Source organism: Piliocolobus tephrosceles, chromosome 6, assembly GCF_002776525.5.
Source record: "Piliocolobus tephrosceles isolate RC106 chromosome 6, ASM277652v3, whole genome shotgun sequence".
Classification (NCBI taxonomy): Eukaryota; Metazoa; Chordata; class Mammalia; order Primates; family Cercopithecidae; genus Piliocolobus; species Piliocolobus tephrosceles.
In genome coordinates, this window is record NC_045439.1 from 96,122,192 (window position 1) to 96,139,126 (window position 16,935).

The 16,935-nt window shown below is 46.2% G+C and overlaps 1 non-coding gene across 1 annotated transcript; it reads left to right on the forward strand.

The window, feature by feature from the left end:
- Positions 1–416: 416 nt before the first annotated feature.
- On the forward strand, positions 417–521 carry LOC113219935. The gene has a single exon (XR_003306938.1). It is a non-coding gene; the product is annotated as a U6 spliceosomal RNA (small nuclear RNA).
- Positions 522–16,935: the final 16,414 nt, after the last annotated feature.

Genomic DNA, 16,935 nt, shown 5'->3' on the forward strand with positions numbered 1-16,935 from the left:
AATAAAAACAAAAAACACAACCCCAAACAACAATAACAAAGCAAGACATCTGCAGAATTGTGTTATGCTCAATTGGTGGGGGCCCTTGCACATGCCCGACATTTTGTTAGATGCCTTTTTCCTTGTAAGACTAAAATATAAAATGAGTATTTGTCCTTATAAATGGTACAAGTCTCACTTGCACAATGATCTAACTCCTATATATCCAGGATCATAATACCTTGTATCAGACAAGGGGTTAAGACAGGAACAAGTCAACCCTGTTGTCAGGGAATGCACAGTTTAGTGGAGGAGGTAGAGGAGGTGGACCAGCTAAGAGACGGTTACAAAATGATGTGATGCTTGCTGTTATAGCAGAGTGTTCAGATGAATCAAGGATTTAATTATCATAGCTGACAATGTACATTTTTATACATGCTCACTTTGACAGTGCATATATTAAAACTGAAGCATTACAGAGACAATTGGCTTGGTCCCTGAACCGAGATGACTTAGAGACTCATGAGACACTTACACTTTTGTGAGATAGCCTGTTGTCGTGGAAACATGTCTAGACTTGGTTCCCAAAGGCCTAGGTTTGATTCCCATTCCTACTTTTTATTTCTATTCAGGAAGTTCCTTAACCCTCTCTATGACTCAGCTTCCTCATTTGTAAAAGCACGGGGTCTTTTACAAGCAGGAGCCATGGCTCATGCTTATGATCTTTGGGAGGCTGAGGCGGGAATTCGAGACCAGCCTAGACAGCATGGCGAAACCCTGTCTCTACTAAAAATAAAAGAAAAATAGCCAGGCGTGGTGGCACACGCCTGCAGTCCCAGCTACTTGAGAGGCTGAGGCAGGAGAATGCCCTGTACCCAGGAGGCGGAGCTTGCAGGAGCTGAGATCACGCCACTGCGCACCAGCCTGGGTGACAGAGCGAGACTCCCTCCCCTCTGAAAACAAACAAGCAAAGCATGGGGAGAGATGAAATGATCGTTTAGGCTCTTCCATGTCAAACATCCCATGGGGTGAATTCCAATCATTCTTTGAGGTGGAACTAATAGCCTGGCGAGGCTATCACCGGTTCTGTTACAGAGTTGGGCTAGATGTATCAAAATAACCAACTAGGGTCTTTGTAGGTGTCAGTGTTAGATCCATGAAGTACCTTCGCGGGGAACAAATTTGACAAGTTTAAGGCAATGGAGTTACTTGCTTTTTATTTCTGGAATCAGAGATGTGGCCTCCTTGTAAAATGCTGTCTGAAACATACATATAGAGCTGTCTTTTCAACGGGGTGAACAGAGCTAAGACAGTGGACACTCTGAAATATTCACAGGCCAGTTCAGGTTACCAGCCCCTGCTTAGGCTGGAGAATCTGCTCAGGGACGGTTAAAACAGCCTGAACCACTGGCAATTTGTTAATAGAGTCCCGAGAAGTCTAGAGGGAACCTGGTGCTCAGTAAGATTTAGTTACTTGAAAGATAAAATGTGTGTTTTGGTTTAAGAGACATTTTTGAAGATTGAACATCTACCTTTTCCAAGTTCATGGGTGGGTCTATGAGAAGCCAGGTGGATCTCATTTCAAAGTGTATGCTTTTAATCACTTCTCAGGACTCCAGTGGTGCAGGAGCTTTCAGTGTGGCTTTACTTATTTATTATGTTGTATTATTTTTGTTTGAGACAGGGTCTCACTTTGTCACCCAGACTAGAGTGCGGTGGCCAAACACAGGTCACTGCAGCCTCGACCACGTGGGCTCAGGTGATCCTCCCACTTCAGCCTCCCAAATACCTGGGACTGCGGGCGGGTGCCACCATCCCCAGCTAATTTTTGTGTTTTTGTAGAGATGGAGTTCTGCCATGTTGTCAAGGTTGGTCTCAAACATCTGGGCTCAAGTGATCCGCCCGCCTTAGCCTGCCAAAGTGCTGGGGTTTACAGGTGTGAGCCACAGTGTCCGGCCTTATTTATCATTTTAAATTGTGACAAAATACATATAACATAAAATTCACCATCTTGACCTTTTCTTTTTTTTTTTTTTTTTGAGATGGAGTCTTGCTCCATCATGCAGCCTGGAGTGCAGTGGTACGATCTCAGTTCACTGCAACCTCCACCTCCCAGGTTCAAGCAATTCTTCTTCCTCAGCCTCCTGAGGTGATATGCACCTGGGACTACAGGCGCATATCACCACACCTGGCTAATTTTTATATTTTTAGTAGATATGGGGTTTCACCTTGTTGGTCAGCCTGGTCTGGAACTCCTGACCTCAGGTGATCCACCCGCCTCGACCTCCTGAAGTGCTGGGATTACAGGCAGGAGCCACTGCATCGGCCCATCTTGACCATTTTTAAGCATACAGTTCAATAGTAGTAAGTAGATTCACATCGTTGTGCAACCATCACCAACATCCGTCTCCAGAACTCTTCATCTTGCAAAACTGAAACTCTGTACCTATTAACCAATAACTCCTCATTCCCCTCTCCCCACAGCCCATGGTCACTGCCCTTCTCCTTTCTGTCTCTATGAGTTTGACTAGTCTAGGTACCTCATCTAAGTGGAGTCATACAGCATTTTTCCTTTTTTATCTGACATATTTTATTTAGCATCATGTCCTCAAGACTCATCAATGTTGTACCACATGTCTGAATTTCCTTCCTTTTTAAAGTTGAAAAAGTGTTATGAACTGAATGTTTGTGTGGCCCCCAAATTCATATATTGAAGCCCTTACCCCCAATATGGTTGTATTTGGAGTAAGAAAGTAATTAGGGTTAAATGAGGTCAAATTCAAAAACATAAGAATTTATGTTCTTATAAGAAGAGCAGCCGGGTGTAGTGGCTCACGCCTATAATCCCAGCACTTTGGGAGGCTGAGGCGGGTGGATCATCTGAGGTTGGGAGTTTGAGACCATCCTGACCAACATAGAGAAACCCCATTGTTAGTAAAAATACAAAATTAGCCGGGCCAGGTGGTGCATGCCTGTAATCCCAGCTACCTGAAGGGGTAGAAATCGCTTGAACCCAGGAGGCGGAGGTTGCAGTGAGCTGAGATCATGCCATTGCACTTCAACTGGGCAACAAAAGTGAAACTCTGTCTCCAAAAAAAAAAAAAAGAGCACCAGAGGCTGAGGCAGGAGAATCGCTTGAACCCAGCGTGGTGGGGCAGAGGTTGATATGAGCCGGGATTGCACCACTGCTGTCCAACCTGGGAGACAGCGAGGCTCTGTCTCAAAAAAAAAAAAAAAAAAAAAAAAAAAAAGAAAAAAAAGAGCACTAGAGAGCTAGCCCTTTTCTCTCCATGTGAAGGCACTAAGGAAGGGCTTTGTAAGGACAGAGCAAGAGGCAGCCATTTGCAAGCCAGGAGGAGAGCGCTGACCAAATACCGAATCAGCCAGAAGCTTGATCTTGGACATCTAGCCTCCAGAAATGTAAGAAAAAATATGTGTTGTTTAAGCCACCCAGTGTGTAGTTTTTTGGTTTTTTTTTTTGACAGGCTCTCATTCAGTTGTTCAAGCAGTGGTGTAATCTCAGTTCACTGCAACCTCTGCCTCCTGGACTCCACTATCCTCCCACTTCAGCCTCCCTAGTAGCTGGGACTACAGGCACGCACCGCTATGCCCAGCTAATATTTTGCATTTTTCCTAGTGACGGGGTTTTACTATGGTGCCCAGACTGGTCTAGAACTCCTGGGCTCAAGTAATACACCTGCCTCGGCCTCCCAAAGCTCTGGGATTACAGGCATGGGCCACCATGCCTGACCTGCAGTCTAGTTTTTTTTGTTTTGGAAGCCTGACGGCCTGATACAATAATGTTCCAATCTCTGTCATTTTCTGTTTTTTTTTTCCCTTTTTTTTTGAAAGGGAGTTTCACTCTGTCGCTCAGGCTAGAGTGCAATGGCACAATCTCGGCTCACTGCAACCTCCGCCTCCTGGGTTCAAACAATTCTCCTGCCTCAGCCTTCTGAGTAGCTGGAATTACAGGTGCCTGCTACTATTCCTGGCTAATTTTTGTATTTTTCATAGATACGGGGGTCTTGCCATGTTGGCCAGGCTGGTCTCGAACTCCTGACCTCAGGTGATCCACCTGCCTTGGCCTTCCAAAGTTCTGGGATTACAGGCGTGAGCCACTGCACCTGGCCTTTTTGTTTTGTTTTGTTTTGTTTGGATAGGAGCCATCCTAATGGGAGTGAGGTGTGGGCTTAAGAAATAGAAACCATGGTGGTTCCTAACCTTATCCAGAGCAGAGAATCCAAGAATCTGGTGAAAACTCTGTACCTTCTCCCTAGAGAAATGCCCATAAATATACCATTTTGTATAAAATTTAAGTAAGTTTCTCTAAGGCACCATAAACCTCAAATTATAAATCCTCAATCTACTGACCTAAGGACACTAACAAAGTGTCCTTAGGTCAGTAAAATATACTCAGCACTTTTGATGTATTGCGCCAGGCACGGTGACTCACACCTGTAATGCCAGCACGTGGGAGGTTGAGGCAGGTGGATCACTTGAGGTGAGGAGTTTGAGACCAGCCTGGCCAACAGGGCAAAACTCTGTTTCTACTAAAAATACAAAAATTAGCCGGGCATGATAGCGTGTGCCTGTCATTCCAGGTACTCGGGAGGCTGAGGCAGGAGAATCGCTTGAACCTGGGAGGTGGAGGTTGCAGTGAGCCGAGATCGTGCCACTGCACTTCAGCCCGGGTGACAGAGGCAGATTCTGTCTCAAAAAAAAAAAAAAAAAAAGAATTGCACTGGTAGTTGTCTTCTCTATTTCTTCCATATACTTATTGGGCATTTATTATCTGGCAAGTGCTGTGCTAAATACTCAATTATATTATTATATGTATAATATTATGTATACTTATTTATATTGCATATTGCATTTTACACAATAAAAATGTATTATATATAATTATTATATACTGTATTTTTCTACCTTAAAACAACTCTGTGGAATAAAGCTATTTTACCACTTTGCAGATGAAGAAACAGAGGCCGATGGAGGTTGGTCATCTGCTCAAGGTTCCCACTGCAGTCCCTGGAGGAACTGGGATTCTTTGAGCTTAAAGATGTTAGTGTAATTGGGGAAATGTACAGACACTGTGAGAAGGCAGCACCCATGGCAGATGCCTGAGGCTAGTGAGCACCCTCTAATGTTTCCTGCGAGGGGGCAATTATTTGCAATAGTTGACTCCGTCCAAGTTTATCAAGAGATGTCCAATTGCTGACCTTCAGATACTTTCTAGAATTCCTGGGGTTACTAAAGCTTCCTAATGCTTTGATGACAACCTCTCTTTTAGGAGTCCAAGGGGTAGCACTGTGTTTCAATGATGAGGTCAACAGAGAAAGACTACCCAGAACAAAATCAGAATGTCCTGTTTTATGAAGATAAATCAGACATAGAAGTGGGAAATCAAAAAATATATATATCATGAACTTCCTATTTTCACTTCTGCTACCATAACTACAATTCAAGGACCAATAGCACTTGAAGTCAAGCATGCACAGTATCTGTTCAATCTGCTAAAAAATACTGAAAAATAAAGGAAGTGCCATAGCCTTGCCAGCGCTACTCGCCAGCGCTACTCATTTTCTTTTTTTTTTTTTTTTGAGACAGAGTTTTGCTCTTGTTGCCCAGGCTAAAGTGCAATGACATGATCTCAGCTCACTGCAACTTCTGCCTCCTGGATTCAAGCGATTCTTCTGCCTCAGCCTCCCTAGTAGCTGGGATTACAGGCATGCACCACCATGCCTGGCTAATTTTGTATTTTTAGTAGAGATGGGGTTTCTCCATGTTGATCAGGCTGGTCTCGAACTCCCAGCCTCAGGTGATCCACCTGCCTTGGTCTCCCAAAGTGCTGGGATTACAGGAGTGAGCCACCGCTCCCAGCCTCTTTTGCATTTCTGTAAATGGTAGCCATTACTGAGCCATGTTATCACCTACTGGAAAGGGGTATTCCTTGGCCCTGGACTCAGAGTGAGAGTAGTGGCGACTCCTTACGGGTCTGCAACAAGCTCAATTCTTGCCTCCTCAGGAGAAAGAATTTAACCAAAGGGCATAAGGCAGAGTGAGAGACAGGCAAGTTTTAGAGCAGGAGTGAAAGTTTATTAAAAAGTTTTACAGCAGGAACGAAAGGAAGTAAAGTACACTTGGAAGAGGGCCAAGCGGGAGACTTGAGAGAGTCAAAGTGCACTGCTTGACCTTTGACTTGGGGTTTTATACAATGGCACTCTTCCGGGGTCTGCATCTCTTCTCTCTTGATTCTTCCTTGGGATGGGCTGTCTGGGTGGACCGTGGCCTGCCAGCACTTGGGAGGGGCCGCATGCGCAGTATGTTTAACTGGAGTGTGTGCATGTTCACTCTAGGGCAGTCTCCCCTTACCAGTGTTCCTAGAGGAAGGTCATATACTGGTTAAACTCTGTCATTTTGCCCCTTAGTGTACACGCTTGAGCCCACTCACCCAACTCTAGAGATCTCACCCAGAAGCTGCTGATTGCCAGTTCCAGGTGTTTCTCTCTATCAGGAGAGAAACACCAGCTGTGACCAATTCTTAGGTTGATGCTAAAGTAATTGCAGTCTTTGTCATTAAAAACAATAACAAAAACCACAATTACTTTTGCACGGACCTAAATATTATTTTAGGGAGACAGTGTAACAACTGCTTTACCATCACCTGATGGTTGCCTGACATTCCTGGTGGTTGGGAGGGGTCCTCTCCTGCCCTGCTCATGGCTGGCTAGCTACCTACTGTAACAAGAGCAGGGCTGTCAAGCAGGTTTTTGGCTTCCCAGATGGGGCCCATGGATTTTGTGAATGCAGCCACTGTTTATTGATGTAATTGCTCTACCCTATAGGGCTGGAGTTGTGCTTGGCCACAGAACGCCAGATGGCCGTTAGGTACCAGCTGCTTCTACCCAAGAACACTGTCACTCACAGAATGCAGCTGCACGGATACCAAGATGGAAGCCCCAAGAGTTATCATGGATGTTAGGAAATCTTACCATCACTTCAAATCATAAGACTAGCTAACATATATTGAATGCTTATGACACATCAGGCACTGGGCTAAGCGCTTCATGTGGATTATTAGTTCCTTAAATCCTTCCAACAAGCTATCATTTGACTTTCCAGGGACTCTTCTAAGGATAAACCTATCCTTGAACTACAGCACTGTTTTATGACTTGCAGGACTGTTTCCTTCCAACCCAACTCCTAAGCTCTCTTGGGGAATCTTTGAAGAGCTCTAATGAATGCTGTCCCCTAAGTGCCCTCACACTACACACTCCTTGTCAGCTTTACAGGACATGGGGATCCTGGGAACCTTACCTCATTCTCTGTTGAAGAGAAGATCAAATATAGTTTTTTGTTTATTGCTTGTATTGCTTTGTTTATTGCTAGATCAGCTTGTGCCTTAAACTTGGTATTGAAGGGGTGATCTAGAGAGAAACTGCCCAAAGAATGAAAATTATTTACTAATAAGTATGAATTGTCTGCATGCAAAGGATACATTTTATTGGAAAAATTTATCATGTCAACATATTTTTACCATATTATCTTGGCTATATTATAACAGCATAATGGGAAGTTATTGACAGGAAGGAATCTATGTTTGCAGTAAGCCGTCATGGACCATAGAATTAGTCTGCCATTGAAAAAGGCTGTATTTATGATTACTGTAGGCAACTTGAGAAAAACCCTTGAGGGAGCCTATGGCCAGGTGCAGTGGCTCACACCTGTAATCCCAGCACTTTGGGAGGATGAGGTGGTTGATTCCTTGAGTCCAGGACACCAGTCTGGGCAACATGGCAAAACCCCATCTCTATGAAAAATACAAAAATTAGCCGGGTGTGGTGGTGCGTGCTTGTAGTCCTAGCTACTCAGGAGGCTGAAGTAGGGGGATCACCTGAGCCCAGAGAGGTCAAGGCTGCAGTGAGTCATGTTTGCGCTGCTGCATTCCAGCCTGGATGACAGAGCAAGAAGACCCTGTCTCAAAAAGAGAAGTGATCTAGAATTTTTTTTTTTTTTTTTAAACATACTGATAGTACAGAAACATTCCTGGGGAATAATTTGACTGTAAGAGACGTTTTCAAAAAGAACCAAGATAGTTTTGATCCTATCTCAAACCTTCCCTTTAACGATTGAGGCTTTACATCAGTTATTTACAAGAAACCTGGAATGCCAGACAATAAAATTTGTAATAATGGTGCAATTACAGAATTTGTGTCTAAAGGTTTTATGAGTTGTTATCAGCACAGCTTATTACTCAGTGGTCTAAGAGAATGGCCACAAAGTTGCTGCAAGTATCTCATCCCTCAGCATACCACAGGAACTGCCTGTGTAGAAGTACTAATCAGTCAGCATCTCTGGACTTGCTTCAGTCATTTCTGATCAGATTTAACTTACTGTCTCTAAGACAAACAAGAGTATATTTGGGTTATTTATTTGCATCTATTCAGTTTTTATCATGAGATTTTTTTTTTTTTTTTTTTTTTTTTTGAGACACAGTCTCACTCTGTCACCCAGGCTGGAGTGCAGTGGTGCAAGCTTGGCTCACTGCACCCTCTGCCTCCTGGGTTCGAGAGATTCTCCTGCCTCAGCCTCCCGAGTAGCTGGGACTACAGGCACCCACCACCTTGCCCAGCTAATTTTTGTATTTTCAGTAGAGATGGGGTTTTATCATGTTGGCTAGGCTGGTCTGGAACTCCTGACCTCAAGTAATTTGCCCACCAAAGTGCTGGGATTACAGGCGTGAGCTGCCGCACCTGGCCCTATTTGGCTGCTCCTGGATAGCCCTTTTGCACAGGGCTGGATTCCCTCAACTCACTTTTCCATGCACAGCTGGAGTAGGGACAATCAAATTATTTACTTTATAAATTATGCCATTATTACTTCTAAGAGTACTGGTGTCCATTACATCCTTTTCAAAGACTTTCACTGGTCAGCTGAGATATCCGGCTTTTTAAGATCCAGATTTTTTTCTTTATCGTTACCCCACTGTTTTTATATAGATATACCTGAAAATATAAAAGATTAACATGGTCCAGGGAAGCCAGTATTTATGGAGTAACTATTTAAAGATAACTGGAGCGGACACTTGTTACTCTAGAAATTTCCCTGTATCTTCTGTTCCCATCCATATGGCTACTTTAGGAGCTGCCATCTTGGTTCAATGCCAGTCTGCCATTGGGCACAGTTGATTGGACCAAATTTAGCTTGCAACTCAAGCTAGACCAATCAAAGTTATTTCAGAGAGAACTGGATTTGGAAAACAGAGAGTACTGTTTTTCTTTCTGGAAGCTTGATTGACAGGTGGCAAATATGCAAGTTGTTGGCAGTTCTGTGGTTTAGGGAGTACATGGGTTGGTCCGTAGCCAGAAGAAAAAGAGAAGCCAACACAGCAAAGAGGGTAGAGGCTGGAGACAGAGGGTATTTTTTTCCTAGGGCTGCTGTAACAAATTACCACAAACTGGGTGGCTTACAATGACAGGAATTTAGGCCAGGCGCAGTGGTTCGAACCCCTGTAGTCCCAGCACTTTGGGAGGCTGAGGTGGGCAGATCACGAGGTCAGGAGTTCAAGACTAGCCTGACCAATATGGTGAAACCCCATCTCTACTAAAAATACAAAAATTAGCCGGGCGGCGTGGTGATGTGCATCTGTAATCCCAGCTACTCGGGAGGCTGAGGCAGGAGAATCGCTTGAACCTGGGAGACAGAGGTTGCAGTGAGCCAAGATTGCGCCACTGCCACTGCACTCCAGCCTGGGTGACAGAGCAAGACTCCATCTCAAAAAAAAAAAAAAGAAAAAAAGAAATCTATGTCACAATGTTATATACCCTTATCTAAACCAATTATCAACAAAGGGTTTGGGAACCCATGATTGGCTTGGACCTATGAGGGCTGTGATCAGCCCCTCGTGAAACACAAAGCTGAGCACAGGAGGGCAGATGCTGTTCTGAATCGAAAGAGGAAAGGAGGGTGGGTGAGAAACGCATGTTAAGTAGGCAACCAGCAGTGTCACTGACACATGGCTGACTTACGTTTTCAAAATTCTAAATGACTCCAGGCACTTTCCACCAGATTTTTTTAGCTTACCTCTAAACAGCCATCCATGTACTGTAGGCAAATTTTGGCAGGAAGTGCCAGAAGGTAGCATTCCGCCCCTGTTCTAATCTGCTTACTGGGCCTCTGACATCAGTAACAAAGGGTAAAAATCAATGCAGTCAGCTCTCCTAATGGCTGTATGACTTTGGAAGTGGCTGTTTGGAAGGTGGTTTTAAGAGACCTGCAAAAGGACAGACATGCTTCATGATTGTGGCTCCCAGGTAACAACACTGAAGGACTCCATAGCTGGATTCCTGGCCAGAGCCCCTCAGATGGCCTCCATGTAGGTGCCATAGCAAAGAATCCCATTTTTTTTTCAGCGAGGAAAAGGGAACGAAGGTGTGTTTCCGATCAGGGTGGTTGGTCTAAATCCATAAAAATCATCTGTTAAACAACTACTAAATGCAAAGATCGACCAAATTGACCTGTTCTGTGTGGGCAGTCTCTATACACCTGCTACAGGCTTTAAATGAGCCACCATATAGTATGGCGGCTCATACTATCAACTCAAGATAGTTGACCTTGTAGGTCAACTGTGGAAAGCCATGGAACCCTGGCAGCAGGAACTATTTCTCTTTGGGACCAGGTTCTTGGAGAGAGACTAGGCTTAGCTTTCCTGCAACTTGTAGGGTTGAGTCAGGGGCATCTGGCCTGAGGCAGAGACAGTCACTTGTGGGGACGGTGGGGAGCCTGTCCTAGTCCTCTCACCTCACCCTGGAGAGTTATCGCCACAGAGGAAGGAGGAAGGAGATGTTTCTGTTTGTCATCTCATGACGTCATCACAGCAGCCAATGACATGGGCATGGCTGGGAGTGGTGGCCGATGCCTATAATCCCAGCACTTTGGGAGGCTGAGGCAGGCGGATCACTTGAGGTCAGGAGTTTGAGACCAGCCTGGCCAACATGGTGAAACTCCGACTCTACTAAAAATACAAAAATTAGCTGGGCATGGTGGTGCCTGTCTGTAATCCCAGCTACTCAGGAGGCTGACCCACTAGAATCACTTAAACCCAGGAGACGGAGCTTGCAGTGAACCGAAATTGTGCCACTGCACCCCAGCCTGGGTGACAGTGAGACTCCATCTCAAAAAAAAAAAAAAAAAAAAAAAGGATGTGGGCATTAGCACTCCCAAGTTACATTTAAGGAACCTGCGGTTTAGAGAGGATGAGTTGGTTTCCAGGTCACACAGCCAGTTAATGGATTCAGAGCCCACGTGAGGTCCTGAGGGGTTGGGACACTGCAGATAAACACATGATGGAGGACAGAAGTTCAGGGGAGACCTGGAATGGTACTCGAGAGGGGACTCTCTGAAACAGGAGATAGCTTGGGGACATAGGAGTTGTCCAGAGAGGACTGAGCAGCAGGACAGGAGGTGAACGTGCATCCTCCTATGACCACCGGTGGAAAATCATATGTATGGGACGCCCAGGGTTCAGCTCTCTCCAGGGAGGTGGAGCTGGCTAGCACGGCAGTTTGTGGGAACAGTTTCTAGGAGGCAGGAAAGCACCAGGGGCTGCGGGGAATGGGGCCAAGGGTTGCTGCTGCTACTTGTGGATGCATTACTGGGAGGGCCAGGGGGAGTCCTGGCTGAGGGGAAGTCAGATCTGATCAGGGAGGTAAAAGCATGGATCAGATTCAAGTAGTAGTGAGGAAAGGATGGAATGGGAAAGGAACAGCAAGCTGATGGCCTTGGAGGGGCAAGAGGAGAAGGCTGAACCTGAGGGTGGAGCCTTCCTAGAGCCCCTTATCACACAGGGCTGCTGGGGGGCCTGAGGATGCCAGACAAGGGAGGACCTGGCCAGCTGGCAGAGGGATGATGCTACCTGTGTGTTTCATCTGAAGAGAGCTTATGACCTGGAGGCTGTGTGTGTCCTGAGGGTAGAGAGGAGGAAAGATGGAAGATGGGGGTCTAGAGGGTTAGAGTAGAAAAAGTGAGGATGTGAGATGCTGGAGGAAAAGTCTCCCGAAGTTCACTCTGACAGCCTGAACCCTGTACTCTGAACTCATCTCCCTCCCCATTCCCTTCCCAATCTCCCTGGCACAGCCTTTTTTGGGACCACCAGCAACCCCTAAAGGGAAGGCCCCAACCCTTTCCTCAATTGGGGACCTCAGGGAGAGCTGGCAGGGCCCTGGGGCCCAGAGGGCTGGCTTTCTTCTTGTGAGAGGCAAAACAAAGGCACCTCCAGGGCTCAATGAAAACTCAGTTTCTTTTCTGGCTGTGGCCAAGGGACACCTTTAATTGCAAAATTTAAGACCAGCCCTTGTTGGAAATTGCGACAAGGCCAGACCATATGGGAATGTTTCCCCATGGAAAGGAGCATCTGTTCTCTATGAGAAATGCAAATCTACATGTAATTGCACCTTCAGAGGGCTCTGCTTTCTGTCCCCAGCACAGTGCCCACAGGCGGGGGAATCTGACCGTGGTTTAAAGTCCTCAGCCCCACCCACAAGACAGAGAATCCATGCTGAATCCACACTGCACCATTCCCAGACTGAGGGGCCCAGAGCAGCCAGCGCCCTCTGCTGACATTTTCAGCCTTGTACTCAGGGTCCAGAAGGGGTTGATCAAGGCACAGACTGCATTCCTATTCTGTTCCAGGTTTTGTGCAAAGTATGGTTGTTTCCTTTAATGTGGGAGAAAACCCCAATGAGATCTCTTGCTTTGCGGACAAAGTAACCAAGGCTAGGAGGATTTATGTAGTTGGTCTGACATGTCATCTGGCACGGGGTGGGACTGAGTTTCACAGCCAGGACTGACGGCTGGAAAAGCCCCTCACGTGTCTTCTAACATTTACTGAGTGCCTAGGTCATTTCTTTAGCAAATGTTCTCTTATTCTGTCTCCTGTCTGCAAACGCCTGTACTCTGTCTCTCTGTCTCTCTTTGTCCCTTCTCTCTCTGGGAATGGCTGAATAAGGGTCTTCATAAGAAAGGATCATTTCTTCAAAATTAATGCCGCCTTTGCTTAAAATGTGTTAGAAATGTGTTACAGCAAAAAGCACTTACAATAGCACTGGTAAAATGAAAATGTACATTAAAAAAATTAGGCTGGGCGTGGTGGCTCACGCCTGTTATCCCAGCACTCTGGGAGGCGGGAGGATTATGTGAGCTCAGGATTTTGACACCAGCCTGGGTAACACAGTGAAACTGTGTCTCTGCAAAAAACACAAAAATTAGCCGGTGTGTTGTCCCAGCTGCTTGGGAGGCTTAGGTGGGAGGATTTCCGGAGCCTGGGAGATCAAGGCTGCAGTGAGTTGAGATTTCATTACTGCACTACAGCCTGGGTGACAGAGAGAGACCCTGTCTCGAAAAAACCCCAAAAAACAAACAAACAAAACAATCACCAAGCCATTTAGAGGAGCCAGTCATTCTCTGCAGGAAGTAAAGGAACTAAAGGAACTAAGAGTTACCTCATCACCACTGCCACCACCGTCACCACCATCATCATCGGAATGGTGGTGATGTGGTGAGGTTTCGTGGCACTGCTCTTCACGGCTTGTGAGGAGCTCTGTGGAGCAGCTAAGCCAGGTGAGAACACAAGTCATGGGCCCTGGAGTCAGCCCTTGTGGGAAGTGACTTCCTTCTCTGTGATCTCCTTTCTATCTGTAAAATGGGGATCACAGTTCCTACATTATGGGTTTGTTCTGAGAGTTCATGTGCTAATGTTTTTAGAAGCGTGCCTGGCCCGTAATAAGTGTTTAATACACACTAGCTGTTATTACTTTTCAAGATCTTGCAGGAGACCCTGCGTGGTGATTTGAGAAATTCCTGGAGTCCTGGGGTGACACATGGTGACTGCTCTGGCTTCTTCCACCACAGATACCAGGGTTTTTACCTTTTGTACACATCAGGAGGCTTTAAGACATTTGAAAAACTGCCTTAGGTTATAGGGGTCATTTAATCTCCTTGAGCTCCATGAGGGCAGGGAATGTCACTTACAGCATTCTTAGTGTGCAGAGAGTTCCTGGCATAGAGTAGATGCTTGATAAATCCACACCAGATTGAATGGTGCCTCCTTTTTCTTTTCTTTTCCTTTTTCTTTTTTTGATTTCCAGGGATATGATCTTGGTTCGCTGCAACCTCCACCTCCCATGTTCAAGTGATTCTCCTGCCTCAGCCTCCTGAGTAGCTGGGATTACAGGCATGCACTACCATATCAGGCTAATTTTTATCTTTTTAGTAGAGACAGGGTTTTGCCATGTTGGCCAGACTGGTCTCGAACTCCTGACCTCAAGTGATCCACCTGCCTCGGCTTCCCAAAGTGCTGGGATAAGCCACCACGCCTGGCATCCTTTTTCTTTTCTATAAAATGTAAAAAGAATGCCCAAGTTTTGGTATGAGTAACCTTTTTAAGGGAGATGTTCTTCCAGGAAAGTGCCTTGTTCACACACTCTGGGCCACGTGCAGGGGCTCTGGAGGTGGTCTGACTCCTCCACCATTTAGTGCCAACCTCAGGGCATACTGCCTGACTGAGGCAGAGGAGAATAAGCCCTGGCTGTGTCTATGAAGCTAGAGGGAGTGGGAGACAGAACAGGAAGGTGAAGGAGGAGGGTGTCCAGCATCCTCATGGGGTGGGGGCAGGTGGGCGGAGAGGCTGGGAGAGCTGGTGTCTACCAGAGCCTGCCACATGGCACCTGGGCCTGGTGCTCAGGGAGGAGTCTTCTGGCACCTCTGTGGGTGGGTGGGGGCTTGCTAATGTCCAAGATGGGCTTTGGCATAGCTGCTGTAAGCCTGTGGGCATTCTCCTCCCAGTTAGAAAGGAGAGGGGCTGCTCCTGTCTGCTCACGCCAGGGGAAGCTGTTGGTTAGCTGCAAGATGAGAACATGCTCAAGACCGGCCTCTGCAACGGCTGTGCTCCCACTTCCCCAGCTCTGACCCACTTGCCGTATGTTCTGGGAGGAAAAATCACATCACTGAGGTTGTTGTCCAGTGAACTGGTGGCCCTCTGCTTTGGAGCCCTGCTGGAGCTGGAAGACTTTGTTTTTCAAATATCATTTCCCGGAGAAAGGTTATGGGGGAGGTGGGGCTTGTGGCAGGGTGGAGGGTTTTGTTGGATAAGTAGACCTCTTTCCTTGTTTGTCCTGAGGAAGAAAGAATATTTCTGTCTTACAGATGAGACCAGACATCTGAGGCTCAGAGAGTGACTTCTCCAAGGCCACACAGCTAGGAATTTGGACTGAGTCTGTCTGGGATAATTTTTCTTTTCTTTTCTTTCTTTCTTTTTTGTTTTTGAGATGGAATCTCTCTGTGTTGCCCAGGCTGGAGTGCAGTGGCATGATCTCGGCTTACTGCAGACTCCACCTGCAGGACTCAAATGATTCTCATGCCTCAGCTTCCTGAGTAGCTGGGACTACAGGTGCGCACCACCATGCCCAGTCCATTTTTTTTGTATTTTAGTAGAGACGGGGTTTCACCATGTTGCCAGGGTGGTCTTGAACTCCTGAGCTCAAGAGATTCGTCCGCCGTGGCCCCCCAAAGTGCTGGGATTACAGGCATGTGCCACTGCGCCCAGCCAGGATATTTTTTCTGAACACAGCATTGCTCTGCAAACTCTCAACTCTGCACGTCTGTATCTTGTTTCTCAGGCCCTGCCTTCATGGATGAAAACCTCCCAGAGAAGGAGTGCGGAATAACCCACCCCCACAGCACTCAGGGTTACTCTGTAAACTGTAGATGCCTTGAGCAGCCTCATCATGTGAGTTCTCAGCCCCAAACTTCCCCAGGCCCTTGATCTCATCTCTCCATCTGTCGGTGATTGCAAAATGAGGTCACACTTACCCTTGTGCCCAAATTGCAGATTCTGAGCCACTCATCCCCTGAGACAAGAACATTAGCCTTCAAGGGTCTTCGCTCATTCATGGGAGATCTCAGAGGGAGCCTCACACATAACCCGTCTGTCAGTTGCAACCCCAGACAATGTCCACCCCTTTTTCCTTTCTGGTTCTCGTTTCCACCTGTGCACTAGTCATGATTTTCTTGTCATTATCACCACAAGAGGGGCCACCTGAAGAATGATGTGCTGCCGACATCTGGGCCAATGCAGCTTGTCCAGTGTTCGAAGGCCCTCACTCACTGGCAGAATCTCCAAAAGACTCTCTTAAAGGCAGCTCAAACTTCCACTTCGAAGGTCTTAAAACTTGTCCAGGCCGGGTGTGGTGGCTCATGCCTGTAATCCCAGCATTTTGGGAGGCCAAGGCAGGCAGATCACCTGAGGTCAGGGGTTGGAGACCAGCCTGGTCAACATGATGAAACCCCGTCTCTTCTAAAAACACAAAAATTAGCCCAGCGTGGTGGCGCATGCCTGTAATCTCAGCTACTCAGGAGGCTGAGGCAGGAAAATCGCTTAAACTGGGAGGCGGAGGTTTCAGTGAGCCAAGATCATGTCATTGCATTCCACCCTGGGTGACACAGCCAGACTCTGTCTCAAAAAAAAAAAAAAAAAAAAAAATCATGCATCGCTACTACATGCAAATCCGTTTAGTCATATAGTTTATACAACTAGCACTGGATTTATATAGGATGTACATTAAAACCATGCACTAAGTAGAAATTACAAGGATACTTTTTCATAAATTATAAACATTTATGTATTATGCTCATTAAAGCCATATATAAAAAAGATAAATGTAAAATGAAGACATAAAAATAACTATAAAAATAAGTTTAAGAAATAACTATATTGGATCAGGCACAGTGACTCATGTCTGTAATCCCAGCACTTTGGAAGGCTGAGGTGGGTGGATCACTAGGTCAGGAGTTCGAGACCAGCCTGGCCAATACGGTGACACCCCGTCTCTACTAAAATTACAAAAATTAGCTGGGCATGGTGGCACACACCTGTAGTTCCCAGCTACTTGGGAGGCTGAG